Source organism: Phyllobates terribilis, unplaced genomic scaffold (assembly GCF_046119375.1).
Source record: "Phyllobates terribilis strain yellow unplaced genomic scaffold, ASM4611937v1 Scaffold_12__6_contigs__length_324123572, whole genome shotgun sequence".
In the NCBI taxonomy this organism is placed as follows: domain Eukaryota; kingdom Metazoa; phylum Chordata; class Amphibia; order Anura; family Dendrobatidae; genus Phyllobates; species Phyllobates terribilis.
In genome coordinates this window covers 39368807-39396422 of record NW_027362772.1, presented here as the reverse complement: position 1 = coordinate 39396422, position 27616 = coordinate 39368807, and the positions used below count along the sequence as shown (strand labels likewise).

Below are 27616 nucleotides of genomic sequence, written 5' to 3'. Positions count from 1 at the left end.
GCGTTTCCCTGTCCTGTCTAACAATGCTTACGGAAAACCTTTTCGGAGTAAGAGATTTATCCGTAGAAAACCCCCTAAAGAGCATGATAGGTGGGAAGACAGGAGAAGGAAAACCAAAGTATTCCTATTTAATAAACCCCCCAAAGATAGCAGAAAGACCTCCCAATGAAGATTTGCCCCGGGTGGCGGGGAGGCTTTCAAGATTTCTCCCGGCCTGGGAGTTAATATCCAACAACTCGTGGATTCTGAGCATAATACAATCGGGCCTGAAACTCCAGTTCCTCACATTTCCTCAACAAAACTTTGTCGTGACCCCCGAAAGGTCCTCAAGCAAGAAGCAGCGGGCCATGAAGCAATAAATCCAAGGACTAGTAGTGAAGGCAGTCCTTCAGGAAGTCCCGGAGGAGGAGGAAGGCAGGGGTTTCTATTCTCCGTTGTTCCTGAGGAAAAAGCCAGATGGGACATACAGGACGATTGTAAATCTAAAAAAGCTAAACAAACTTTTGAAGGTGGATGCCTTCAAAATGGAAACAATAAAATCATCAGTGAAAATGCTGTTTCCCAATTGTTTTATGGCCGCCCTGGATTTAAAAGACGCTTATTATCACGTCCCGATACACAAAGACTACAGGAAGTTCCTCAGAGTACCAGTTCCCATGGGTGGAGAGGTCAGACACTATCAATATACGACCCTGCCATTCGGCATCGCCATAGCCCCAAGGGTTTTCACCAAGATTGTGGCAGAGGTAATGGCTCATGTAAGGGAACAGAATACCCTGGTCATCCCATACTTAGACAACTTCCTGGTAATAGGCAGCTCCTTCCAAGACTGCAAATCCCATCTGGGAAAAGTCATGGATTCTTTGACTCGCTTAGGATGGCTTTTGAATCTGGAGAAATCCAAAATAGTATCATGCCAGATACAGGAATAGCTTGGCATTGTGCTGGATTCAAAAAGGCAGGAGTGTCGTCTCCCCACAGAGAAAATTTGCAAAATCATGGGCCAGATGTCACGGGCAAGGTCCCACCCATCTCTGTCCCTACGGGAAGCCATGTACCTTCTAGGTTCCCTGACAGCTTGTTTCCCGGCCATCCAATGGGCCCAAATACATACCAGGACCCTACAGTGGGAAATTCTGGAGGCAGAAAAATCCCTAAAAGGGCATTTAGAAGGGCCGTTAACGCTATCTGCAGAAACCACACTTTCCCTAGAGTGGTGGGGGAACATAGACAATCTAGGGTGGGGGATTCCTTGGACTATCCCGACACCTCAAATCCTGACCACAGATGTAAGTCCAGGGGGTTGGGAGGCTCACCTCAACAATCTTGTAGCTCAGGGGGTCTGGTCAGAGCGCCTAAAACTAATGTCCTCAAACATGAAGGAGATCCTAGCGTTAGAGCGCGCCCTCCGGGAATTCAGGCATACACTACAAGGACATCACGTGAGAGTTTTTTCAGACAACCAAGTAGTAGTGGCGTACCTGAACCACCAGGGGGGTACACGGTCCCATTCCCTAATACAAACGACAGAGGTCATCTTTCGCTTAGCCGAGGAGAACTTACAATCCCTATCCGCTCTACACATAAAAGGAATAGAAAATCGTACCGCAGACTTTCTGAGTCGGACACAACTGAAACAGGGCGAATGGGAATTAAGTCACTCGGTTTTTCGACAAATTGTACAAATGTGGGGCCGGCCCTCCATAGATCTGTTCGCCAACAATCAGAACAGGAAAACATACTCTTTTTGCTCCCTAGATCCCAGGGGGAACCCCGTAGCCGTGGATGCCTTCATGATCCCATGGAAATACCCTCTAGCTTACGCTTTTCCTCAGACTTCTCTGATTCCGGCTGTTCTGAGGAAAATCAGGGAAGAGAAAGCAAGGGTAATCCTGATAGCCCCCTTTTGGCCAAAGAGAGCATGGTTTTCATGGCTGAGGAGGTTATCAATCTCCGACACATGGGTTCTTCCGGAGCTTCCGGACCTTCTTTCTCAAGGTCCAGTTCTCCATCCACGGGCGTCAAGCTTACACTTGACAGCCTGGAATTTGAGAGGGCTCTTCTGAAAGACAAAGGTTTCTCCCCAAATCTTATCACCACACTGCTTCAAAGTAGAAAACCAGTGACCACCAAAATATACGGGAAAACCTGGAAGAAGTTCCTTTCAGTCTCAGGTTCCAGGTTGGATGGGGAGATTCCATTAACAGCTATCCTGGAATTTTTACAGAGGGGTCTAGAGCAGGGTCTAGCCACAAGTACTTTAAAAGTTCAAATCGAAGCCCTGGGAGCACTCTACAATGTTGACCTAGCTAGGGATAGATGGGTATCTAGGTTTATTAAGGCATCAGCTAGATCCAGACCCATCCCATCCCGAAATACTACACCGTGGGAGTTAAACTTGGTCCTTTCAGCTTTAACGGAGGCCCCTTTTGAACCCCTGTCGGAAGCGTCCCTAAAAATTCTATCCCTAAAAACAGCACTCTTGGTAGCTTTCACATCCGCACGTAGGGTTAGTGAAATTCAGGCCCTATCGGCAGGCCCCCCCTTCACGCAAATCTCGGAGGATAGGGTTACTCAGAGAACCAACCCTGCCTAACTACCAAAAGTGGCGTCAAGATTTCACAGGTCCCAGGAAATCACTCTTCCTTCTTTCTGCCCTAACCCTAGGAACACGAAGGAGAAGGTCTTGCATACACTAGATGTCAGAAGGTGCCTAATCCGATATCTAGAGGCAACACAGGAGTGTAGGCAGGATAGTTCTCTCTTTGTTTGCTTTCAGGGTCCTCGTAAGGGGAAAAAAGCCTCTAAGGGCACACTGGCCAGATGGATAAGGGAGGCCATCACACTATCGTACTCCTCACGTGGAGAAGCTTCCCCGGAGAAACTGAAGGCCCACTCAACGAGAGCGGTGGCAGCCTACTGGGCGGAGAAGGCTGGTGCTACGATAGAGCAGATATGTAGAGCGGCAACCTGGTCTTCCTCCTCTACCTTCTTTAATCACTACCGGCTAAACTTAACCTCTTCTTCGGACCTTACTTTTGGGAGAAGGGTTCTGGAAGTTGTGGTCCCCACCTAATAAGTCACTTCTCTGTAATTCTCTCTGTGGTGCCGTCATGGGGGAAGGAGAAAGACGTAGTTACTTACCGGTAATGGGATTTCTCAGAGCCCATGACGGCACCTGTACATTCCCTCCCTTCACGTGTGGGTGCGCACACTTATTAGTTACTTATTGTAGCCACGTGGTGACTCTGACGAGTTCTTAATTTGTAAAATTTTGTGTTACTAACCTGGTGGTCCTCTCATGCTCTGTAAACAACCGATGCGGGAGAGAGGTACCGCCCTTTTATCTGTAGGTTTCCTGTCCTTGAAGGGCGGATCCCCTCTCTCCGTGGTGCCGTCATGGGCTCTGAGAAATCCCGTTACCGGTAAGAAACTACGTCTTTTCTTCGTCAAACGGATCACATATACGTTGTCAGAAAATACTGCCATTTCTGGCCTCCATTAAAAATTTCCTTTAGTGTGTCAGTGAAGCAATTCACCTCAGTTTGCTGTTCAAGCTACTTACCTACAGGCCAGGTATTTAAAACTCTGCTTTCTCCATCACATGGATCACATATACGTTGTCAGAAAATACTGCCATTTGTGGCCTCCATTAAAAATTTCCTTTAGTGAGTCAGTGAAACAATTCACAGCAGTTTGCTGGTCAAACTACTTACCTACAGGCCAGGTATTTAAGACTCTGTTTTCTCCATCACACGGATCACATATAAGTTCGCTCCAAACTCAGTCATTTGTAGTGAGCATGGAAGATACTGTCCTCCATTTAAAATGGGCAAGGCATGTGGCAAGGAATGGGGAACTGGACGTGATGCTAATGGTGCATGCAGAGGCCGAGGACAAGGCCGTGGTCAAGCTGAAATTGTGGCACAACAAACACTCACATCTTCTAGCCTGACCTTCCAGTCCCAATTTCTAGGGGACCACAGCACACCACTATTGAACCCAGAGCAGTGTCAAAAGGTTGTTGGTTGGATAGCGGAAAATGCTTCCAGTCACTTAGCCACCACCACCACCACCCTGTCTTCCACACGGTCAAGTCTCAGTAGCCGTCAGTCTGGACCGCATATTCCTCACCCTGATCCTCCTTCCTCTCACCATGCTGAGTACCCAGAGTCAACTGATCCCACACTTTGACACTCTGAAGAGCTGTACACTTTTCCACTTATAGATTTGGGCCTCTCACCCGGTCCACTTGAAGCGGGGCTACAGGAGATCGCGTGTAGCGATGCCCAAATATTTGAGCAGCCACGGTCACACGAAGGCGACGGTGGAAAAGTGTCACAAGAGGTGGACGATGATGAGACACATTTGCCAGAAAGTCAGGAGGAGGACCAGGGTGCGGAAGTGGGAGACAAGGTGGTGGATGATATAGTAACTGACCCAACCTGGCAGGAGGACAGGCAGATCGAGGACAGCAGCACACAGGGGAGGGAGGCAGAGCACCCCAACAGGCAGGAAGAAGCAGTATGGTGGCCGCAGACAGAAGGCAGGCAACCGTTTCCCGTAACACCAAAACGAAGGAAGTTGCCAGTACAACTGTTAGGTCTTCCCGAGTCTGTTTGTTTTTTAAAGACTCTGCCGATAACCCCAAAGAGGCCATTTGCACCACCTGCCAGGCCAGCATCAGCAGGGGTGACAAAACGACCAGCCTGACTACCAGCAGCATGATCAGGCGCGTGGCAGCAAAGCACCCGACTTTGTGGGCCGAACCCCAGGGTCCAGGAACAGTGTCTGCGGGTGGCACCATTGCTTCTTCCGCTGTTGTGCATGCAAACCAATCCCCTGTCCATGGTGCATGCGAAGATGCCTCCTGCCCTGCACCTGTCGTTGTACACTCTCAAGTAGCAGCATCAATCAGCACGTCCATGTCCTTGTCCCAGCGCAGCGTTCAGTTGTCCATGCCCCAGTCCTTGGAACGCAAGTGCAAATATGCAGCCAACACCCCACAGGCGACACTACTAAATTCTCACATTTCACGACTGCTTGCGATCGAAATGTTGCCTTTTAGGCTGGTGGAGATGGAATCCTTTTGCAACCTTATGGCGGTGGCTGTCCCTCAGTACTCAGTCCCCAGCCGACACTATTTTGCCCGTTGTGCCATCCCCGCACTACACAAGCACGTGTCCCAAAACATCTGCCGTACCCTCAACAACGCAGTTACCGGCAAAGTCCACCTAACCACGGACAAGGATTGCGGGCCCTAGGTCAATCAGGGTTTCACCCATGGTCTGCAGCTCCTCCACCTCATCCTCCTCAGCCTCCTCCTCCTCTTCAGCCTCCATCTCCGAAATGATCACATCAGTCACAAGCTGGAAGCTCTGCAGCACTGCCTCGGCCAATCGGCAACAGGTGAAAAACCGCACAATGCGGAAGAGTTGTGGACAGCCCTGAAAGAGCAAGTAGATCTGTGGCTCACACCGCTGAACCTACAGCCATGCATGGTTGTGTGTGACAATGACCGGAACCTGATGGCGGCTCTGAGATGAGGCGAGCTCACACACGTACCATGCCTGGCCCATGTGCTTAATCTCGTGGTTCAGCGGTTTCTCAAATCCTACCCGGAGCTGCTGGATCTGCTTGTTAAGTACGCCACCTGTGTGCCCATTATAGAAAGTCAGCTACAGCTTCCGCCGACCTTGCAGTGTTTCAGCAGCGTTTGGAGCTTCCGGCTCACAGACTGGTGTGTGATGTCCCCACGGGTTGGAACTCTGCACTGCAGATGTTGGGAAGGATTTGTGAGCAGAAGAGGGCAGTTGTTGAGTACCAGCATCAACAAGGCCGTCGGTATTCAGTTCAGACTCCACACATAAGACCTCAGGAGTGGACATGGATGTCAGACATATGTACGATCCTCCAAAACTTTGAGGACTCCACCAAGATGGTGAGCGGCGATGACGCCATAATTAGCATCACCATCCCGCTTCTCTGTCTTCTGAAACGCTCTCTGCTTACAATCAAAGAGGATGCATTGCAGGCGGAGCACGATGAGATGGAGCAAGGAACCATACAGGGTGATTACACACAGCCAAGCCTCATCTCATCCCAATGTGGATTGGGTGACAATGAGTGGGAGGAGGAGGAGGAGGAAGGAGAGGAGCTAGTTTCATGCACTATAGATGGTACTACCTGCACAGCTGTCATACCGTCTTTTCAGCGTGGATGGCCAGAGGACAGAGAGATGAAGGAGGACGAGAGCATGGTCAGTCTTCCTCTTGGTGAGGACACAGAAGTCTTGCCTGTTAGCAGTCTGGCACACATGGCTGAGTTTATGTTACGCTGCATTTCCCATGACCCTCACGTTCTCAAAATTTTGGGTGACAGTCATTACTGATTTGTGACACTTCTAGACCCATGCTACAAGAGAACTTTATATCTTTTATTTCTGAGGCGGATAGGTCTACAAAAATAGGGTTGTACCAGAAGGTCTTTGTTGCCGAACTATTAAAAAAATTCCCATCTGAAAACGCTAGCGGCAGAGGGCACACTTCGTTGGACAACCACGGAGTACAGGCGAGAGAGACACAACTTCAATCCAGCAGAGGCAGGGGAACACTGTCAATGTTCTGGGAGAGTTTTCTCAGATCCTCCTATCGCACAGGCCCTAAGGCGTGGGGTACTCTCACAAGGAGTGCAAAGTTTGGGAAGATGCTGAGGGAGTATCTTGCCGACCGTACCAACGTCCTCCGTAATTCCGCTGTGCCTTATAATTATTGGGTATCCAAGCTGGATACGTGTAATGAACTGGCTCTCTAAGCCTTGGAGCTCCTGGCCTGCCCTGCCACCAGCATTTTATCAGAGCGGGTTTTTAGTGCCGCTGGTGGAATTATAACTGATAAGCCCATCCGCCTGTCAACTGAAAATGCTGACAGGCTGACTCTTATAAAAATGAACAAGGGCTGGATTGGGCCAGACTTCTCAACACCACCGAATGATAGCAGCGTAACATAAACTCAAATCCAGTGTCTTTTCTTGGGAGGTGTATTCCCATGGACTTTTTCACACCCACACATGGGTATACACTTTCTGATTTTGGCTATTTGCTCTTGTCCTCCTCCTTCTCCTCATCCTCCACCACCATATCACCAGGGTGACCATGGTCCGTAATGCAACAACCACATAATTTTTTATGTTTTTTATGTTTATGATGCCCCCAAGAAAAAAATTTTATACAGTAAGTTCATGTATACCCCCCATGGGTAAATGTTTGTCAGCCCATACACTTGCATGGGCATTACAAGTATAGTAGACCCGCTCCTTTCTAATGGGAACATGTTGTACCTTGTTACTGTGGCCCTGCTCCATGTGTCTTTAAATTCTTAGTGGTGTTTTTCCTATAATTGGTCAGCCGTTGGACTCACTGCATACCTTATAACTGTATAACAAAAAATCCCAATAGCATATTGTTTGTGGGCACATGAATCCGTCGGGACCGGTTGTGCACCACTGCAAACAAACAACTCCAAAGAAACATAAAATAAGCAGTGAACACGGAGTCTTTTAAATTATATATAAAGATAAATATGACTTTATTATTTCATACATTTAATCAAAACATATAGGTAAAAAGGGGGGTGGGAGACATGGACAGGAGGGATATGGAAAATGGCAGCGAGGGTGCAAGCACTACCAGGGAGATGTATAATCCTGCAATAGATTCAAGGCAGGGTAGGGCACCAGGCTCAAGCTTAATGTAAGGCTAGGCAATTTAACACAGCCTAATGGTCAATGAGCGGTGTATTTAACATTAATTAGCCACAGTGGCAATACAAAAATAGAACCTGGAGCGGAAACCCGATCAGCACAAGAAAATCCAAGCAATATGTATAAACAGCAGCATTGCTTACCCTGACTAAGCGCAGCACCCCAGATGTCCAGTGACTAATTACCACTTCCCAAAGCGCGTTTCACGTGGAATCTATATGGCTTTTTCAAGGGAAGCCGTTGTACTCACATCATACCCTATAACTGTATATCAGACCCTCTCCTTTCTAATGGGAACATGTCGTACCTTGTTACTGTGGCCCTGCTCCATGTGTCTTTAAATTCTTAGTGGGGTTTTTCCTAAAATTGGTCAGCCGTTGGACTCACTGCATACCCTATAACTGTATAGCAGACCCTCTCCTTTCTAATGGGAACATGTCGTACCTTGTTACTGTGGCCCTGCTCCATGTGTCTTTAAATTCTTAGTGTTGTTTTTACTAAAATTGGTCTGCCGTTGGAGTCACTGCATACCGTATAACTGTATAGCAGACCCTCTCCTTTCTAATGGGAACATGTCGTACCTTGTTACTGTGGCCCTGGTCCGTGTGTCTTTAAATTCTTAGTGGTGTTTTTCCTAAAATTGGTCAGCCGTTGGACTCACTGCATACCCTATAACTGTATAGCAGACCCTCTCCTTTCTAATGGGAACATGTCGTACCTTGTTACTGTGGCCCTGGTCCGTGTGTCTTTAAATTCTTAGTGGTGTTTTTCCTAAAATTGGTCAGCCGTTGGACTCACTGCATACCCTATAACTGTATAGCAGACCCTCTCCTTTCTAATGGGAACATGTTGTACCTTGTTACTGCGGCCCTGCTCTATGTGTCTTTAAATTCTTAATGGGATTTTTCCCAAATTTTGGCAGCCCTTGCAGTCACAGCATGGGCATTACTACTATAGGAAACCCGCTCCTTTATAATGGGAACATTTTTTTTACTGAGACGCTCCTCTGTCTCTTCAAAGGGGTATTGGGTTGCATCCAAATTTTTGGCAGCCCTTGCAGTCACTGGATTGCACACATGCAATAACAGTATAGGAAACCCACTTGTTAATAATGGGAACAACAAAGCATAGCCGGCTGATGGCTCTCTAACAACAGCTAGGGCCGACTGATGGCCTTTTAAGAATAGTAAGGGCCGTCTGATGTTCCTATAAAAATAGGCTTTATGACTTTCAGAGTGCCTCCATCATAAATAAAAAAGGATGCGTCTGATGATGTGTCACACACCGCATTGCCAGATTAGGTTGTAAAATGTTAAAATGACATTTCCCAGTGAATGCATTTGTCTTAAAAAATAACGTAAAAAAGAAAACAATAGGATCTTTCTTTAGTATAAAAAACAGCATCACCAATTTAACACTAGAACTACTGATGGAGTCATTTTGACTCCTTTCGTTTTTTATTTCTCTTCTGTGACTACATTTTTCAGAATTCCAGCTTGAAACTCGGTGACTTTTCCTCAAATATGATGTGAAAAAAGATTTTGTGAGAATAAATAATTTTGGCGAAAAATTTGCGCGTTTTTTTCAAAATTTGCCAAGAACTACTGAAGGGAGTCATTTTGACTCCCTACTATATTTTGAGGTCCTTTTGTCACTAAATGTTGCTATAAAGTTTTGTGCATAATTTTTTCACTCTGTCTTATTTACCTTGATGTTCATATAGATGTAGTTCAATTTACATGTCAACTTTTCACATTTTCCTTGTGTTTTACCTGCTTGTATTACTGTGTAATGCTGAACAAACTCTATCTGATGAGGAGCTAGATGCATTCATTGCGATATTCTATGCTCGTGGAATATCTGGCACGAACCGTCACTCGATTAGCAGTATTTGGTGTAATGACTGGGGAATACCGTTTTGCAAAGCGACAATGTCTAGGGACCGCTTTGTTGAAATTATGAGGTTTCTCAGATTTGATGAGAAATCTACTCGATCGGAGAGACTGCAAACGGACAAGTTTGCTCTATTTTCTACTGTGTGGGACAGGTTTATTGAAAATTGTATTGCGTGTTACAAACCTGGCCCATACATAATGGTGGATGAGCAACTTTTCCCAAGCAAAACTAGGTGTCCATTCACGCAGTACATGCCTTCCAAACCAGATAAATATGGCCACAAATATTGGCTAGCTGTTGATAAGAGGAGCAAATATCTGGCAAATGGCTTCCCTTATCTAGGCAAAGATGACACACGCCGTGCTGAGGACCGTTTAGCTGACCATGTGGTAAAGAAGTTATTGGACCCGTTTTTGAAAAAAGGTCGCAATGTTACAACCGATAATTATTTTACTTCAGTAAAATTAGCTAAACAGCTAAAAAGCAAAGGAACAACCATCGTGGGAACACTGAACAAGATAAGGCGAGAAGTGCCTAAAGAAATAAAATCCATGAAAGAGGAATTGTACAACACTAAAGTGTTTAGAAATGAAGACAATTTTACACTTACAGTATATCAAGGAAAGCCCAACAAAAATGTTGTCATTTTGAGTTCCGTCCATCCAGATGTTGTTGTTGCGTCTGATTCCGCTAAAAAAACTCCAGAAACGGTAAAGTTTTACAATGAAACAAAATATGGAGTAGATGTAGCGGATCAGATGGCACGAAAATATACCACACGAACATGCACAAGGAGATGGCCTGTTCATGCATTTGAAAATGCCTTAGACTTTGCGGGTATAAATGCATGGATAATATTCAAGGAGATTACCCACCAAAAAATGTCACGCAAGGCATTTTTGCAAACGCTTGTGAGAGAGTTGAGTGGTCCTTATGTCACAGATAGGGAAAAGGGTTCCACGTCCCAAGTTTCTACATGCTCAGAAGTGATGGTTCAAACAAAATTTTGCCAGATCAAAGAAAAGTGCAAGAAAAATAGATCTGTCGGAAATTGTAAGACTTGTGGTAAGTCTTTGTGTGGGCAATGTACTGCCATAAATCAAAGGCAATGCCTAAAATGCGAAACACCAAATGTTTAGAAGGTGAATTCTGCGCCATATTTTCATTTTTATGCTCCTCCACCTACATTTTCTCTGCTTTTTGTTCTTCAGTTGTTGTTTATATGTGTGCACTTGAATAAAAAAAAATGTTTGAAAAACGTCTATTATAATTATTGTTATTTTCTGTAGAAAAATAAGAAAAGCAGAAAAAAAACAATCAAAAGCATTACTGTTGGATCTCACAATAATAATACATTACACAAAATATAATTATTAATAAATAACCACAAATGAAACTCTAAAAATAAACGAAAACAAGCAAGGAGTCAAAATGACTCCTTTCAGTAGTTCTAGGCGGGGTCACGAGTCCAGTAGTCCTAGTGTTAACCTCAATGTAATCACATTGTTCAGCTCATGTACCTCCTCCTCCATCTCCAAAATGACCACATCAGTCACAAGCTGACAACACTGCAGCACTGCCTTGGCCAAGTGGCAACAGGTTGTGCTGAAGATAACATGCCTAATGCTAAATTGACCAACCGCCCAGCGCTGCAGAGTTGTTGAAAGCTGTAACACAGCAACCTGATCTGTGGCTCTCACTGCTGAACATACAGTCAGGCATGGTCATGTGTGACAATGGGCGGAACCTGGTGATGGAAAAATGACAGGAGGGGATGATACGGTTTCCCTCTATGCCAGTCTTTTCACCAAGCTAAAGAATATGGCTGCACATAACACATCTGCATCTCTGGCTGCTATGGGCATAAAAGGGGACAAACTTATGGTGTGGCACCCATGCTCCCCTGATCTCAACCCCATTGAGAACCTCTGGAGCATCATCAAAAGGAGTGTCTATGATGGCGGGAAGCAGTTCACATCTAAGCAACAGCTCTGGGAGGGTATTCTGTCCGCATGCAAAACAATTAAAGCAGAAACCATCCAAAACCTGACAAATTCAATGGACGAGAGAGTTCAGAAGCTCCTTTCGAACAAGGGGTCCTATGTGCAAATGTAACATCACCTAGAATAAAGTTTTGAGCTGAAAACTGTTTGATTTCAGTTTGTAATAACCTGCTAATGCTTATAATTTCAAAAATGACCATTTTTTTTTTCTTTATTAAAATGAAAAGGTTGAAAACTCTGCTGCGCATAATAATTTGGAACATGCATTTTGAGTGCAGTTTGAGTTTTTTATTTTTTTAAAAATATACTGTTATCATAGGCAGTTTGTACAAAAACCTTTCAATTGTACTCTAATAGTTATTTGACTGGAAAATAACAATGACTGCAATTCTTATAGGTAATTTGGGAAAATCTGAGAAAATATCATTTGCATAATAATTTGGAACACAGTGTATATGCCAGTCCTTTCACCGAGCTAAATACAACTCTTAGCAAAAAAAGTTGAGAACTGGCTCAGTAACGTCCCTGGCCACATTCACCTGGCCACATACACCTGTCTACGTGTTTGTGGTTAGGCGGTCTTCCCAGTAAGTGCACTGGGGAGGGCATGGGTAATGTTGTGGGACCTGTGCTTGTGGAAGGTGGAGACGATACCTGGAAATATAGTGGTGGCTGGGGACCGAGTATGTACACCCGGCCACCGCCAGCATGAGGTTGTGAAAAGCTTCTGCCTCCACGAGTTTAAAAGGCCATATTTCAAGTGCAAAGAGCTGCCCAGAAATCTGGCAGTTTAGTGTTTCGGCCTGTGGGTGGGTGGGTGGCTGGCTGCATACTTGCGCTTGCATTCCAAGTAACAGAAAACTAAGCAGATGGTGGCCTCTATCATCATCATGGCCTCACCTCGGCACTATGAACTCTCCCGAAGGAGAAGCCAGGGCCCGCCGGAGGAGTCTCCAGTTCTCTGGTGGGCCCGTCCAACCCTGCCGAAAAGCAGCCCTGGCTAACAAAAGTGTGGGGGAAGGTTCGCGGATACTCTATGGCTGCTTTTTTAATGTGGATCGGCCATGCTTATGCATGTTATTTCTCAAAACGCAATACAAATCAGGCCATTGTACAACTCTGTATTCAAGAAATTAAATGCGCAAAGAAAGATGTGTGTGTCAAAGCATCACAGATAAGTGTGAGTTGATGTTGGATGGGCTGCCATTGCTTCTGCAACAAGCTCAATTACAGGACTTCCTGGGAGAAATGACACGCAGGGTAGATACAGTTTCCCTCTATGCCAGTCCTTTCACCGAGCTAAATACAACTCTTAGCAAAAAAAGTTGTGGACTGGCTCCGTACCTTCCCTGGGCAAATTCACCTGTCCACGTGTTTGTGGTTAGGCGGTCCTTCCCAGTAAGTGCACTGGGGAGGGCATGGGTAATGTTGTTGGACCCGTGCTTGTGGAAGACGGATGGGATACCAGGAATTATAATGGCGGCTGGGGACCGAGTATGGACACCCGGCCGCCGCCGGCATGAGGTTATGAAAAGCTTCCACCTCCACAAGTTTAAAAGGCCATATTTCAAGTGCAAAGAGCTGCCCAGAAATCTGGAAGTTTAGTGTTGCGGCCTGTTTGGCTGACTCCATACTTGCACTTGCATTCCAAGTAACAGAAAACTAAGCAGATGGTGGCCTCTATCATCATCATGGCCTCACCTCAGCACTATGAACTCTCCTGAAGGAGAAGCCAGGGCCCGCCGGAGGAGTCTCCAGTTCTCTGGTGGGCCCGTCCAACTCTGCCGTAAAGTAGCCCTGGCTAAGAATAGTGTGGTGGAAGGTTCCCGGACACTCTATGGCTGCTTTTTCAATGTGGATCGGCCATGCTTATGCATGTTATTTCTCAAAACGCATTACAGATCAGGCCATTGTCCAACTCTGTATTCAAGAAATTAAATGCGCAAAGAAAGATGTGTGTGTGTGTCAAAGCACCACCGACAAGTGCGAGTTGATGTTGGACGGGCTGCCATTGCTTCTGCAACAAGCACAATTACAGGACTTCCTGGGAGAAATTACATGCAGGGTAGATATGGTTTCCCTCTATGCCAGTCCTTTCACCAAGCTAAATACAACTCTTAGCAAAAAAAGTTGTGGACTGGCTCCATACCGTCCCTGGCCACATTCACCTGTCCACGTGTTTGTGGTTAGGCGGTCCTTCCCAGTAAGAGCACTGGGGAGGGCACGGGTAATGTTGTGGGACCTGTGCTTGTGGAAGGCAGAGGCGATACCGGGAAATATAATGGCGACTGGGGACCGAGTAAGGACACCCAGTCACCGCCGGCATGAGGTTGTGAAAAGCTTCCGCCTCCACAAGTTTAAAAGGCCATATTTCAAGTGCAAAAAGCTGCCCAGAAATCTGGAAGTTTAGTGTTGTGGCCTGTGGGTGGGTGGGTGGGTGGCTGACTCCATACTTGCACTTGCATTCCAAGTAACAGAAAACTAAGCAGATGGTGGCCTCTATCATCATCATGGCCTCACCTCAGCACTATGAACTCTCCCGAAGGAGAAGACAGGGCCCGTTGGAGGAGTCTCCAGTTCTCTGGTGGGCCCGTCCAACTCTGCCGAAAAGCAGCCCTGGCTAAGAATAGGGTGGTGGAAGGTTCCCAGACACTCTATGGCTGCTTTTTTAATGTGGATCGGCCATGCTTATGCATGTTATTTCACAAAACGCATTACAGATCAGGCCATTGTCCAACTATGTATTCAAGAAATTAAATGCGCAAAGAAAGATGTGTGTGTGTGTCAAAGCACTACCGACAAGTGCTGCCATTGCTTCTGCATCAAGCTCAATTACAGGACTTCCTGGGAGAAATGACACGCAGGGTAGATATGGTTTCCCTCCATGCCAGTCCTTTCACCGAGCTAAATACAACTCTTAGCAAAAAAAGTTGTGGACTGGCTCTGTACCGTCCCTGGCCACATTCACCTGTCCACGTGTTTGTGGTTAGGCGGTCCTTCCCAGTAAGTGCACTGGGGAGGGCACGGGTAATGTTGTGGGACCCGTGCTTGTGGAAGGCGGAGGCGATACCGGGAAATATAGTGTTGGCTAGGGACCGAGTATGGGCACCCGGCCGCTGCCAGCATGAGGTTATGAAAAGCTTCCGCCTCCACGAGCCTAAAAGGCCACATTTCAAGTGCAAGCAGCTGTCAAAAATTTGGCAGTATAGTATTGCAGCCTGTGGGTGGGTGGGTGGCTGCCTGCATACTTGTGCTTGCATTCCAAGGAATGGGGTAGGGACAACTGAATGCTGCACTGGGACAAGGACGTGGGCGGTGATTGTTGCAAGTCTAAAACGACAGGTGCATGGCGGGCGGCATATTCGCATCCGCCAAGGATCACTTATGATGGGCACACTTTTAGGCTGTGACCTGAGAGTCAGAGATGCTTCCAGAGGTCCTCCCCATGCTGTTCTCATGTCAATTGAGCACTGTTCCCATCGATTTGGGCAATTTTTAGGCCCTCTGCAGACCACCGGGGGTAGCCGTCTGAAAAATGATCGAGTTTCCCATAGACTTACATTGGGCTCATTGCTCAGGTCGAGCACCCGAGTATTCCAATTTGCTCGACCCGAGCATTGAGTACCCGAGCATGTTAGTGCTCTCTCATCACTACTTCTGTTATTTTTATCAGATATTGAAATTTGTTTTGTGATCTGAGACATTTAAGTGTGACAAACATGTAGCAGAATTAGAAATCAGGAAGGGGGCAAACACTTTTTCAAAAGACTGTAGATCTTCCTGTCAGTCGTTACATGTCTCACACTGGTAATGTCCCCTTTCATTTAAAATAATCTCTGGAGACATTCTCAGGGAGATCTATGTCCGGCCCATAGATCCTAACAGATAATTTACATACTAAAAAAAAATGTAGATTTCTTTGTAATAAGATATTGAATTGCAGATATCAAAGTGTCATTTTATTCAGCTTTCTATGACCTATATGCCCATATAGACCACTTCGGGGGGTTGATACCACTGACAGACTCATTTTAAGCTGTATTTAGATCAAAAACCTGATAGAGTCAGTGTAATTGAATTGATCAATAACTGCCAGAAAGACTTTATGAAATGTCTGTTTAGAAAAAAAAGAAAATTAAATTAAACGAAACATTGATATCTTATATTTTAGATTTTCAAATATAGATGTATTTTTGAAAGTTCTGATGTAATAGCTGGATTGTACTTATATTTTCTCCTTTTTCTATATTTTTTTTACAAACTATATTTCAGGATTTCCAATTATAGTTTCCAGGGGAAGGAATTGATTATTGAGCCTATTGATGCAGACAGTGATTCTTATTTGGACGATCCTATCGATTACCATGTACCCAAAATGTGCATCATTTGGTACAGCCTTACTCTAGTTTTGGGGGTCATGGGAAATGGTTTGGTCATCTGGAGCATTGGCTTTAGGATGAAGACTGTCAATGCTGTGTGGTTCCTCAACCTGGCCATCGCTGATTTCATCACATGTATCTCTCTACCTTTGCATATTTCAGAGTGGGTTTTGTACCATGAAATTGATTATGATTATTTCTTGTGTAAAGCTGGTATTACCATTTTGCTCATAAATATGATATGTAGTGTGTACTTTATGACCATCATCAGCATTGATCGATGTGTCTCCATCTTTTGTCCAATATGGACCAAACTTCATAGGACCCCTCGACTGGCCACCATTATTTCTCTACTGATTTGGATGTTGAGTATTCTAATAAGTATCCCTTACATAGTTTTAATCAAGCCTTTGATTTTGTCTCGGAGTGTTTTCCGAAATATGTTACAGTGCTTGGAATGTACACGCAAGAGAAAAGAGATGCTATGTTCCTCATCAAAAATATCTGCATGTTCGCTTTCCCTTTCGCCATTATTCTCCTTTCATATATACTGATTTTCCTTAAGTTGAGAAAACTTAAAAGATCTTGTAAGTCTCGACGGCCTTTTCAAGTCACCACCACTGTCATCGTTATGTTTCTTCATATGCTGGTTTCCATATAACACTTGGCCGTTAATAAAAATCAGTGACGAATACAAAAAACTAGACATGTTCTTTGCAGAAATATTTTCCTGCCTGGCTTATTTCAGTAGTTGTCTGAACCCCATTCTGTACATTTTCTTTTTTCAAGATTTCAATAAAAACTTTTTGAAGTCCTTACCGACCATGTTGGAGAAAGTTTTTAATGAAAAATCAGACATCAACTGTGATATCAGTACAACTGCCACCAGGAATAATACAGTGGACCTTGGTTCTTCCCTTTTATAAAGAGATTAACATTTTTGGTGAATTTTTGCAAGATAGGCCAAAAAAAGATTAGCTTTGAGTATCGTATTTGAAGTCATATTGTACCCTTAAGTCCACTTGACCTTGCATTAGATTGGCAAGAGAATGAGTTTATGAAACCAATAAATTCTTCTGTAACATCATAGTACACTGCTCACAAAAATAAAGGGAACACTGAAATAACACATCCTAGATCTGAATGAATGAAATATTCTCATTGAATACTTTGTTCTGTACAAAGTTGAATGTGCTGACAACAAAATTACACAAAAATCATCAATGGAAATCAAATTTATTCACCAATGGAGGCCTGGATTTGGAGTCACCCCCAAAATTAAAGTGGAAAAACACACTACAGGCTGATCCAACTTTGATGTAATGTCCTTAAAACAAGTCAAAATGAGGCTCAGTATTGTGTGTGGCCTCCACGTGCCTGTATGACCTCCCTACAACGCCTGGGCATGCTCCTGATGAGGCTCAGTATTGTGTGTGGCCTCCACGTGCCTGTATGACCTCCCTACAATGCCTTGGCATGCTCCTGATGAGGCTGCGGATGGTCTCCTGTTGGATCTCCTCCCAGACCTGGACTAAAGCATCTGCCAACTCCTGGACAGTCTGTGGTTGGAGCGAGACATGATGTCCCAGATGAGCTCAATCGGATTCAGGTCTGGGGAACGGGTGGACCAGTCCTTAGCTTCAATGCCTTTATCTTGCAGGTACTGCTGACACACTCCAGCCACATGAGGTATGACATTGTCCTGCATTAGGAGGAACCCAGGGCCAACCGCACCAGCATATGGTCTCACAAGGGGTCTCAGGATCTCATCTCGTTACCTAATGGCAGTTAGACTACCTCTGGTGAGCACATGGAGGGCTGTGCGGCCCTCCAAAGAAATGCCACCCCACACCATTACTGACCTACTGCCAAACCGGTCATGCTGAAGGATATTGCAGGCAGCAGATCACTCTCCACGGCATCTCCAGACTCTGTCACATCTGTCACATGTGCTCAGTGTGAACCTGCTTTCATCTGTGAAGAGCAAAGAGCGCCAGTGGCAACTTTGTCAATCCTGGTGTTCTGTGGCAAATGCCAAGCGTCCTGCACGGTACTGGGCTGTGAGCACAACCCCCATCTGTGGAGGTCGGGCCCTCATACCACCCTCATGGAGTCGGTTTCTAACCATTTGTGCAGACACATGCACTTTTGTGGCCTGCTGGAGGTCATTTTGCAGGGCTCTGGCAGTGCTCCAGCCTCTGGAAACTACGCTGAAAGACACAGCAAACCTTCTTGGCACAGCTCGCATTGATGTGCAATCCTGGATGAGCTGCACTTCCTGAGCAACTTCTGTGGGTTGCAGAGTCCAACTCATGCTACCACGAGTGTGAAAGCACAACCAACATTCAAAAGTGACCAAAACATCAGCCAGAAAGCATTGATACTGAGATGTGGTCTGTTGTCCCCACCTGCAGAACCATTGCTTTATTGAGGGTGTCTTGATAATTGCCAATAATTTCCATCTATCATCTATTCCATTTGCACAACAGCATGTGAAATTGATTGTCAATCAGTGTTGCTTCCTAAGTTGACAGTTTGATTTCACAGAAGTTTCATGTACTTGGAGTTATATTCTGTTGTTTAAGCGTTCCCTTTATTTTTTTGAGCAGTGTATAATAACAGTCCTAATATGATTGTATGATAGCATAAAAAAGGCCATGGAGTGGGCTCAAGGATTGAGCCTGCACTACACTCAACAAATGCAGGCTCTAACACCAGCAACCGGAGTTTGCTCTGATTGCTGCTATTTAACTATTGGAATATCAGTATAACTCGTATAACTCACTGACATCAGAATATAAATTGCATGGTTGATGGTGTGTACATGCATCAGTTCCCATCACCTCTCAGTGATGTGATTATGGAGGGTGATGGGTTATAATGGCAATTGGAGGTTTGCTGTAGGTCCCTTTGACAGCCATCTATATCCTCCTGTGAAGCTCACCCTGTAGCTAGGCTTCATAAAAGAATTTCATTTTGACTGTATGATATAATTCAGTAATAGTGCAGTATGTAAAACAAGTGATTAAACAATTGCAAGTTCAAGTGGACTTAAGGGTACTAAAAAAAAATGCCGTTTTACAGTCTCCACATCTTCCGGAAAAAAAATGCAATAAAAAGTGACAAAAGAATATGCTACAAAATGATATCAATAAAACTATTAGCTCGCCGAGCAAAAAAATCGCTGTAATCATGCTGACTTGGAAAATTATGTCGCCAGGTGATATACAGTATGTATATATAAGATATAAGAAGATGACAGTAAACCATTAAACATTTAATGAATGCATTGTTAAAAATAGGGCTGAGGGAATTCTGCTGTAAAACTGCTTGAAATTGTAAAAATTTTGCACAACTCGAAGTTGCCAAAAATGTTGTTACTTTTGGTCTTTGGCTGAGCTTAGGCAGGATAGTGTGTATCCAAGAATGTCTAATAAATTCATCCTAAACTACTTAATGCCTCAAAGGTTGTTTAATTTATACCAGAGAGGAAGAGGACTAGAACTCTAGCGCTACCTATTGGAAACAGTGATCCTAAAAGTCAATATCTGCTCTTTAACGAGCCTTGCAATATGACTTAGGGTAAAATCTAGTGATGAGCGAGCATGTACGTTACTTGAGATTTACGAACATGCTCAGGTGTTTTCTGAGCATCTTCAACGTGCTCAGGTGTTATGTTTGAGTCACTCCGTGCGCATGATTTGCGACTGTTTGACAGCTTTAATACATATGAGGAATGCCAGTTTCTTAGGCATTCCTCACATGTATTAAAGCTGTCAAACAGTCGCAAATCATGCACACGGAGTGACTCAAACATAACACACGAGCATACTGAAGATACTTGGCGAGCACCCGAGCATGCTCACCGAAAAGGTTAACAGAACATACTCGTTCATCACTCGTAAAATCCAAACCAGAATCTCAATTTGCAGACTCAGTGTTTCGCGGTGTTGCCCCTCATCAGTGCAAAGTATAAGATGTGATTTGCCTGGGTAAGAATCTCTGGACTGGAGTCTAAGGGGTAACATTTCTCCTTGTGAAGAGTGATAAGAGTTCTAGTCCTCTTCCTCTCTGAAGAGACAATTGCATATTTAATTTTCCCAGAGGAGCATTCATAGCTTATAAGTTTCCTCACTCTGACTTATGCCAGACCTAGCTTGTCACTGTCTACTAGGAGAAACATTACCTATTAGACAACATAAATTATAACAGAAATATACGACAGCACATGGCGCATATGAGTTGAAACATTCACCAAATTCATTAAATAGTGAGTGACCCTTCATGAATTCAGCGTATCTTTTGCCTACGCTCCCTTTATTAAGACGGGTGTACTTTATGCAAGTGTTAATGAATCGGGCTCAAGTTTACTCAAGTGTAGTGTTGAGTGAATTTGTTCAGCATTTCAAATTCTGGTTCGTCTTCGGGGTTTCGGCTTGGTCACGCCAAAAAATTGGCTCCGCCCACAAACATCCCTGATTTGCCAAGCTGTCACGCAGATGATATCTGCGTGACAGTGTAGCAAATCAGGGATGTTCGTGGGCGGAGCATATTTTCTGGCACGAACAAGCCAGAACCCCAAACACAAACCCGAATTTGAAATGCTGAACAAATTCGCTCAACACTATTCAAGTGAACATAGCCAACTTTGCTTTCAACAAGATCGTGCTGTTCATTCTAACCCTAACAATCATCAGTCTAGATACCAGATTGTACTTTTTTTCTTGCAATGTATTAAGTGTAGAAGTTACATTTTAAACTATTTGTGAATGGAAATTTTACTAACAGATTGCTTCTACTGCGTGTACTACCGTCAGTGTATTGACATAGAACGTTTTAAAATCATATGAATGAATACATAAATGCATTGCTTGATCAATAAACTTGTCAAATGTTTTTCTTTTCTCGTTGTTTCTCATCATCCAATTTAAATGGCATGCAAGAGGGATAAGAAGAGGCCCCAGTTCCGACTCCTTTTTATAATCCCTTCTGTTTTCAGTGCCAAAAAACCCCTCTCTATAAAATTTGGATATATTTTCAACTAATCATCGCTGTTCACATCTCCTTTCTCTTGAGGTTTTTCTTTTAGTGGCTGTATCATTGCTCAGTCATTGAGGCAAAACAAAAAACATAACAAATGTAGTAGATAAAGCAGTAATGTAATATCAAACATATTTAGGATTGCAAATATATTAGTGCTCTCGGAGTAAAAAAAAAACAGATTTGCATAATAAAAATTGAATAAAAACTCCAAGAAAAGAGGCAAATTTATCAATATTGTCTAATACTTATGTAAACTTAGACAAGACAATCTAAAATGCGCCAGACTTATTAAACTGACTTATACTATTTGACAAAACTAATCTTCATAATTTTTAGTCTAAGCTTACACCAACTATCTTTTAACTTTCTTTGTGTCAGAAATTTTTGCAAAAATTTTGGTGCCTTTTCTGGCGCATAATGTCAATTCTTAGGTCATGCCTCATTTCAGGGAGTTTTGACCATTTCCTGGAAAGTCATACCCCTTTAAGAAAGGCCACAACTCCTTTCTTGAACATGGTACAAAAGATGTCTAAAACATATGATAAATATGGTGCAAGTCATCAACATCTATTTTTGGTGCAGATTATGACAGAATTTTGGTACATTTTGTCTGACAAATATGATCTGCTGCTTAGCAAATACATACAAATGAAGCATCTCTACATTTTACATCTCGTTATCATTTGTATCTCCGCCATTAGTACAAATTCATCAAACATGATTTATTTAAATAGAAATTATGGCAATTTTACCATTTAATTATTTAAGAATTTTGCTTCAATTACTATTGTTTTCACCTTTCATAATAAAAGCAAAAATACTAAATAATTGAACGGCAAAAATTTATATAATTTGTATATATATAATTCATATTCCATGAATATGCAGTAATACCGGAGGTATAAATAATAAGGCAAAAAAGAGATCATGCTTGTAAAATTTAGAGAAGCTTCATATGGATGTAATGATTTATACAACCCCAGAAGCTGCAGGAAGGAGACTTTATGGAGAATACTTAAGTCTCCATTACTATGATATTCATCCTTAAAGAGGTTGCCACTAGTTCTTCATTGATGACCTATCCTCAAGATAGGTAACTAATGTCTTATTGATTTGGGTCCGACACCCAGCACACCCGTTGATTAGCTGTTATCCGTGTTGGTGACGGCTGCCACCGGCCAGAAATACTGACTTGGGAAGCTACTCTGTCTTATGATATTGGCTGCCGCAGTGTACTACATATTCACCTCCTATTGATTTGAATGTACAGTATGAAGCATTGGCCACAACAAGATGGACAGCTCCGCAAGTTACTACTTCCGGCCAGCGGCCGTTGCCTTCGACAACACAGATAACAATTGATCGGTTGGGGGTACCGGTTGTCAGACCCCGACCGATCAGACATAGTGTTGAGCGAGCATGCTCGACACTCCTCGGTACTCGCCCAAGCATTTCACTACTCGGGATGTTCGGCGAGCACCGAGCATTTTAGGGTTACTCGGGCGGGAGCTCGAGTCTCCACCCTGCACATTTGGTGTTCTTTACAGAGCCAATGAACATGCAGGGATTGCCAGCCAGTCACTGTAATGACACAGCCATGTTGTTTGTGGGCATTACAGTGATTGACTGGCCGCACAGCGTCACCTCGAGTATTTAAAACCGGGCGCCGCCATCTTGGACACGGTCGCCCGGGATCAGACAGTGTAGGGTCAGTGCTGCTGAGTTAGGGAGAGATATAAAGTCCTAAATAGGTAGTGTAGGGTCTCTAAAGCCTGCCAAATCAAACAAACAGTCATTCTCAGGACTAATATCCATCCCAAATATCAGGCAGGCTGTAAAGGAGACCCAGTGGTTATACCAACAAACACTGCATTACAGTCCTGTGTGCGCCTGCTGGTCAAATTGCTAGACTTATCTCCCAGTCTCAGGGGCCAGGAAAAATCCTTTTTTTTTATCTAAATCCTGCATTTTTTTTTCCTCAGTCAGACTGTACAAATACGTGTCTTATTATACTTTTGGTATTTACCCCCCACCCCCCCAAAAAAAAATGAGTGTGTCTGTGACTGTTCAGACACCAATATATCTGTTTTAAAGATTATGGTGTAGGCCACATAACTATAACTGTGGTTTTGCAGTTCCACGATTCAAATCTCTGTATTATCCAGCTTTTGGCCTTTTTTCCGTAAAAAAAACATTAATAGTGTCTTGCTGACTGTTCAGACACAAATATATCTGTTTAAAAGATTCTGGTGTAGGCCAGATAACTAGAACTGTGGTTTTGCAGTTCCACGGTTCAAATCTCAGTATTATTCAGCTTTTGGCCTTTTTTCCGTAAAAAAAAAACAGTAATAGTGTCTCCCTGACTGTTCAGACACAAATATATCTGTTTAAAAGATTCTGGTGTAGGCCAGATAACTAGAACTGTGGTTTTGCAGTTCCACGGTTCAAATCTCAGTATTATCCAGCTTTTGGCCTTTTTTCCGTGAAAAAAAACAGTAATAGGGTCTCGCTGACTGTTCAGACACAAATATATCTGTTTAAAAGATTCTGGTGTAGGCCAGATAACTAGAACTGTGGTTTTGCAGTTCCACGGTTCAAATCTCAGTATTATTCAGCTTTTGGCCTTTTTCCGTAAAAAAAAACAGTAATACTGTCTCCCTGACTGTTCAGACACAAATATATCTGTTTAAAAGATTCTGGTGTAGGCCAGATAACTAGAACTGTGGTTTTGCAGTTCCACGGTTCAAATCTCAGTATTATCCAGCTTTTGGCCTTTTTACCATAAAAAAAAACAGTAATAGTGTCTCGCTGACTGTTCAGACACAAATACAGAATATCGGTTTAAAAGATTCTGGTGTAGGCCAGATAACTACAACTCTGGTTTTGCAGTTCCATGGTTCAAATCTCTGTATTATCCAGCTTTTGGCCTTTTTTCCATAAAAAGAAACTGTAATAGTGTCTCACTGACTGTTCAGACACAAATATATCTGTTTAAAAGATTCTGGTGTAGGCCAGATAACTAGAACTGTGGTTTTGCAGTACCACGGTTCAAATCTCAGTATTATCCAGCTTTTGGCCTTTTTACCATAAAAAAACAGTAATAGTGTCCCGCTGACTGTTCAGACACAAATACAGAATATCTGTTTAAAAGATTCTGGTGTAGGCCAGATAACTAGAACTGTGGTTTTGCAGTTCCACGGTTCAAATCTCAGTATTATCCAGCTTTTGGCCTTTTTTCCGTAAAAAAAACCCAGTAATAGTGTCTCCCTGACTGTTCAGACACAAATATATATGTTTAAAAGATTCTGGTGTAGGCCAGAAAACTAGAACTGTGGTTTTGCAGTTCCAAGGTTCAAATCTCTGTATTATCCTGTTTTTGGCCTTTTTTCCATAAAAAAAAACAGTAATAGGGTCTCGCTGACTGTTCAGACACAAATATATCTGTTTAAAAGAATCTGGTGTAGGCCAGATAACTAGAACTGTGGTTTTTCAGTTCCACGGTTCAAATCTCAGTATTATTCAGCTTTTGGCCTTTTTCCGTAAAAAAAAAACAGTAAAACTGTCTCCCTGACTGTTCAGACACAAATATATCTGTTTGAAAGATTCTGGTGTAGGCCAGATAACTAGAACTGTGGTTTTGTAGTTCCACGGTTCAAATCTCAGTATTATCCAGCTTTTGGCCTTTTTACCATAAAAAAAAACAGTAATAGTGTCTCGCTGACTGTTCAGACACAAATACAGAATATCTGTTTAAAAGATTCTGGTGTAGGCCAGATAACTACAACTCTGGTTTTGCAGTTCCATGGTTCAAATCTCTGTATTATCCAGCTTTTGGCCTTTTTTCCATAAAAAGAAACTGTAATAGTGTCTCACTGACTGTTCAGACACAAATATATCTGTTTAAAAGATTCTGGTGTAGGCCAGATAACTAGAACTGTGGTTTTGCAGTACCACGGTTCAAATCTCAGTATTATCCAGCTTTTGGCCTTTTTACCATAAAAAAACAGTAATAGTGTCCCGCTGACTGTTCAGACACAAATACAGAATATCTGTTTAAAAGATTCTGGTGTAGGCCAGATAACTAGAACTGTGGTTTTGCAGTTCCACGGTTCAAATCTCAGTATTATCCAGCTTTTGGCCTTTTTTCCGTAAAAAAAACCCAGTAATAGTGTCTCCCTGACTGTTCAGACACAAATATATATGTTTAAAAGATTCTGGTGTAGGCCAGAAAACTAGAACTGTGGTTTTGCAGTTCCAAGGTTCAAATCTCTGTATTATCCTGTTTTTGGCCTTTTTTCCATAAAAAAAAACAGTAATAGGGTCTCGCTGACTGTTCAGACACAAATATATCTGTTTAAAAGAATCTGGTGTAGGCCAGATAACTAGAACTGTGGTTTTTCAGTTCCACGGTTCAAATCTCAGTATTATTCAGCTTTTGGCCTTTTTCCGTAAAAAAAAAACAGTAAAACTGTCTCCCTGACTGTTCAGACACAAATATATCTGTTTGAAAGATTCTGGTGTAGGCCAGATAACTAGAACTGTGGTTTTGTAGTTCCACGGTTCAAATCTCAGTATTATCCAGCTTTTGGCCTTTTTACCATAAAAAAAAACAGTAATAGTGTCTCGCTGACTGTTCAGACACAAATACAGAATATCTGTTTAAAAGATTCTGGTGTAGGCCAGATAACTACAACTCTGGTTTTGCAGTTCCATGGTTCAAATCTCTGTATTTTCCAGCTTTTGGCCTTTTTTCCATAAAAAAAAACTGTAATTGTGTCTCGCTGACTGTTCAGACACAAATATATCTGTTTAAAAGATTCTGGTGTAGGCCAGATAACTAGAACTATGGTTTTGCAGTACCACGGTTCAAATCTCAGTATTATCCAGCTTTTGGTCTTTTTTCCGTAAGAAAAAACAGTTATAGTGTCTCGCTGACTGTTCAGACACAAATATATCTGTTTAAAAGATTCTGGTGTAATGCCAGAGAAATAGAACTGTGGTTTTCCTCTTCCACGGTTCTAATCTCATTTTTATTACCCTTTTTCCATTGATAGTGTGAGTGTAAGCTATTTTACTTCATTTACAATGGGCAAGGCGCGTGGCAAGGGACGTGGAACTGGTGATGGTGCGTGTAGAGGACGGGGCCGAGGCAAAAGTGAAAATGTGCCACAACCAACAGCCACATCTTCTCACTCCCACTTCTTGATCGAATTACTAGGAAAGCACACTACAACATCAGTATTGCGAACTGATCAGTGTGAACAGGTTATTACATAGTAACATAGTAACATAGTTTGTAAAGCCGAATAAAGACTTGCGTCCATCAAGTTCGACCTGTTAGTTCTGTAATTGCTAAAGTTGATCCAGAGGAGGGCAAAAACCCCAAATGATTTGGCCAATCTTCACCTGAGGAAAAATTCCCTCCCGACTCTGAAATCAGCAGTCAGAATAAATCCCTGTATCAACCTACTATTTTATTTTATTTTTAAGTATATGCTGAAATCTGCCTGGTATCTAGAAATGCATCCAGTCCCCGCTTGAACTGGTGTAGTGAATCCGACATTACCGTCTCCTCACTCAGTGAATTCCATATTCTCACTGCTCTTACCGTAAAGAACCCCTTCCTATGCTGGTGCTGAAACCTTTTCTCTTCCAGTCTTAGTGAGTGCCCTCTTGTTACCGTAATATCCCTCCTTTTGAACAAATCTCGGGCAAGATCTCTATACTGTCCCCTAACATATTTGTACACATTTATTATGTCCCCCCTCAACCTTCTCTTTTCCAAGCTGAATAGTCCTAGTTTTGCCAACCTCTCTGGGTATTGCAGTCCCTCCATTCCCTTTATTAATTTTGTTGCCCTCCTTTGTACCTTTTCAAGCTCATTTATATCCTTTCTATATATTGGGGCCCATAACTGAGCACAGTATTCCAAGTGTGGTCTGACCAGTGCTTTGTACAGTGGAAGAACAATGTTCTCATCCTTTGCAGCTGTACCTCTTCTGATACATCCCATTACCCTGTTTGCCCTTACAGCAGCGGCCTGACTTTGGGCACTCCAATTTAGTTTGCTATCAATCAAGATGCCCAAGTCCTTCTCCATCTCTGAATTCCCCAATGATTTCCCATTCAGTGAGTACTGGTGACTTCCATTTTTCCTTCCATATGTATGACCTTACATTTCTCCTCGTTAAACCTCATTTGCCATTTAATGCTCCACCTACCCAGCTTATCCAAATCCCTCTGTAGGTCTGCACTGTCCTCTTTTGTATTAATTGTTTTACATAACTTTGTGTCATCTGCAAATATTGATATTTTACTATTTATCCCGTTGACTATGTCGTTAATAAAGATATTAAATAACATTGGGCCTAGTACAGACCCCTGTGGTACCCCACTAGTGACGCTTACCCAATCTGAGTATATTCCATTTATAACCACCCTCTGCCTTCTATCCTTTAGCCAGTTAGCTACCCACTTGCAGACATTTTCCCCCAGCCCCATCATTCTCATTTTGTATACCAACCTATTATGTGG

At 43.2% G+C, this 27616-nt stretch overlaps 1 pseudogene; it reads left to right on the top strand.

Annotated features, from left to right (window-relative positions):
* LOC141172010 (formyl peptide receptor 2-like) overlaps nucleotides 1-19704 on the top strand; it is a 31792-nt pseudogene extending 12088 nt beyond the window's left edge.
* Nucleotides 19705-27616: the final 7912 nt, after the last annotated feature.